This window comes from Lepus europaeus, chromosome 2 (assembly GCF_033115175.1).
Source record: "Lepus europaeus isolate LE1 chromosome 2, mLepTim1.pri, whole genome shotgun sequence".
NCBI lineage: Eukaryota > Metazoa > Chordata > Mammalia > Lagomorpha > Leporidae > Lepus > Lepus europaeus.
This window is the reverse complement of record NC_084828.1, coordinates 29,031,313-29,034,590: the sequence shown is the minus strand read 5'-3', so window position 1 is coordinate 29,034,590 and position 3,278 is coordinate 29,031,313. Positions and strand designations below refer to the sequence as shown.

The 3,278-nt window shown below is 37.9% G+C and overlaps 1 pseudogene; it reads right to left on the bottom strand.

Annotated features, from left to right (window-relative positions):
• Positions 1-1,664: 1,664 nt before the first annotated feature.
• LOC133750630 (RNA-binding protein FXR1-like) lies at positions 1,665-2,551 on the bottom strand (annotated as a pseudogene).
• Between the last annotated feature and the right edge of the window lie 727 nt (positions 2,552-3,278).

The following is a 3,278-nucleotide window of genomic DNA, read 5'->3' as shown; positions in this document are numbered from 1 at the left end:
GAGAGGGAGGGAGGGAGGGGGAGAGAGAGAGAGAGATGCATGCATCCACACTCACGTAAGGATCTCCAACCTGTGGATTCTGTTTCTCTGATGAACTCTGGCTAATATAATACATCTTGTCTTTGAAATTCATTTCACACTATCCATAGCACATGGCAATCCGTACTTGGATTAAAAATGTAAAGTAGACTCTTAGAAGCAGTGTTCCTTGATGAAAATAATTCATGAAACTTAAAATCAATTACTCTGAGGACTTAACTACACATTTACTAGATTCTTAACTACATGTACTATTCCACTTGGTGATTTTGATATAAATGGAAATAAAGACAATGAAAAATTCAGTATTGATTTGGAGTAGGTGTCAAATGAGCTGAATTGCTATTTATGAATGATGAATTATAATTACAGCATATAACATAGCTTGCTTTTCATAATGAAATATATTCTTTAAATTGTAGGCTAAGCTCATTTACCATAGTCAAAAGTCCATATGTCTTCTGAAAATTCATGATATTATAAGTGACATAAGGAAGGCTCTATTTTTCATTGCTGCTTCTAAGATTTGTAAACCAGATAAGACATACCATTTTCCTGCAGAAATTAATGCTTTTGACCCAAATCAGGGCATGCATTTGGAGTTAGTTTTCAAATTCTCTTGATGAATATCTTGTCTGATTTCACCTGTGATCCTTGACATGAATGTGTAGAAGGACTGATCAAGATAAAAGTTCTTCTTAAAGATATTTAAACATTTTTTCACTTTATTTTCAAGACAGAAAGACACAGAGACATAAAGATCTTCCATATGATCTTCCAATGTAGAACAGTCACTGTCAATATCACTGTGTCCCAGAAGTTGAGAGTTTAACAAATGTATTCCAGTGGTCTGCATATTTTCTTCAATAAATAGCATTTAAAAATACATTAAAACAGACCAGATTCCAGATTAAACTAGTGAAACATTGTAATTCAGTGCAAAATATTTTAGACTGTATTTCATTATAGTTTTCCTCCATTCTCTGCCATATTTTGAAAACAAAATAACATTTCTTATTGCCAACAACTTTTTTTAATGTTACAGATGCTATTCTCAAAGCATATCTGTTGATATATTTTATGACACAGTAACCGTCAAAGTATATTTAACATGTGATTTTTTCAGTGTCCTTCCCCTTCCTGAATTCCAAATGGAGGAACTAGAAGTGTGATGTAAAGTTGGGTGATCCATACTCTTTTTAGAAAGTTTGTAGCCGGCACCGTGGCTCACTAGGCTAATCCTCCGCCTTGCGGCGCCGGCACACCGGGTTCTAGTCCCGGTTGGGGCGCCGGATTCTGTCCTGGTTGCCCCTCTTCCAGGCCAGCTCTCTGCTGTGGCCAGGGAGTGCAGTGGAGGATGGCCCAAGTGCTTGGGCCCTGCACCCCATGGGAGACCAGGAGAAGCACCTGGCTCCTGCCTTCGGATCAGCGCGGTGCGCCGGCCACAGCGCGTCAGCCGCAGCGGCCATTGGAGGGTGAACCAACGGCAAAGGAAGACCTTTCTCTGTCTCTCTCTCTCACTGTCCACTCTGACTGTCAAAAAATTAAAAAAAAAAGAAAGTTTGTATAAGCACTCTTGTAAATGTAATGTAAAAGAACTGTAAACTAGGATATTCTTTAGTTTGTTAAATATCATTCAGGACTGCTGCTTCTTGAGTGTTTTTGTCTTTTAAGGTATTAATCTTTTTTCTCCTGGGGTATGCTGTAGCTTAGGAATATCATCACCAGGAGCACTAGTTGGGTCATTTATTACTTTTTTCTGAAGGACTTTTCTCTTTAATCACCTCTTTTGCTGTTTCTTTCTTGTTTTTAGCTAAAGTTTCCCTTGGGAAGTTTCTTTGTCTGCTCTGAGACTGAGCTCCAGAAATACAATCTGCAACTGTGAGTAACCACTGAAGCTCTATCAGGTTCATTCATTTCATACATCAGAATAGCATCTTCATCAGTCCTTAATGTGTGAGACAGCCTAGGATTGTTAGTACTGTGATGAGATTCACTGGGATCTGTGTCTGCAATCTGATCTGATTCTGTGTTATTAAGTAAGCTGTATGGATTGCTGTCTGGATTGTTGAGCATTGAGCACAGAACCGATGGAGAATTTGCCAACACATGGTCTTCTTCCTGTCTCCTGCTGTCACACTGTTGTTGGCTTTCTCAGTCATCTTCTCTGGCTAATGACAACTCAGCTTGTTTTTATGTTCAGGATGTGTACCACACCTGGAGGTGTAATTAGGGTTAGGGTCCGACAATGTCTGCCTCTTCCACTATGAGACCTAGAACTCATCTGTCTTAGTTGTTCATCAATCTGTAGGCATTCCATTCTTAACTATTCTACTTCATTTAGATAAACAATATGATATTCTAAAAGAACCAGCACAATTCTGATGCTTTCTTTTGTATCAATAGATACAAATGGAACCATTCTATCTTCTCTAGGTAGTTTATTTTCATTGTCTTCTTCAATTCTCACCCAAACCACACCAGATTTGTTGTCTTTCAATAGTAAATTCATATGTCATTGTGGTTTTGACTTGCACTTCCCGTATGATTAATTATAGTCAGCATTTTTTCATATACCTCTTGGCCATTTATATGTCTTCCTTTGAGAAATGTCTGTTTAGATCTACTGTCCTTTTAAAAAACAGGATTATTTGTTATTTTTGCTACTGAATTGGATTCCTTATACATTGTGGCTATGAACTCCTTATTGTATGTAAAGCTTGCAAGTACTGTCTCTCATTCTGTGCATTATCTCTTAGTTTTGTTGATTGTGTACTGTCTCTCATTCTGTGCATTATCTCTTAGTTTTGTTGATTGTTTGTTTTGCTGTGCAAAAGCTCTTTAGTTTGATGAAATTTCTTCTGTCTATTTTTATTTTTATTTCCTGTGTTTTGGGATTGTGATCTAGAAAACCTTTGCTCATTTCAATACCTTGAAGGGTTTTCTCTGCTTTCTTCTAATTTTTCAAAGTTTCAGGCCTCACATTTAGGTCTTTAATTCATTTTTAAAATATTTATTTGTTTTTTTGAAAGAGTTATGGGGAAATGGAGAGACAGAGAGAGACAAAGAGATTTTCCATTGGCTGGTTCACTACCCAAGTGACCACAACAGCCAGAGTTGAGCCAGGCCAAAGACAGGAGCCAGAAACTTCATACAGGTCTTCAACATGGGTGGCAGGAGCCCAAGCACTTGAGTCATCTTCTGATGCTTTTCCCAGGGTATTACCAGGGAGCTGGATC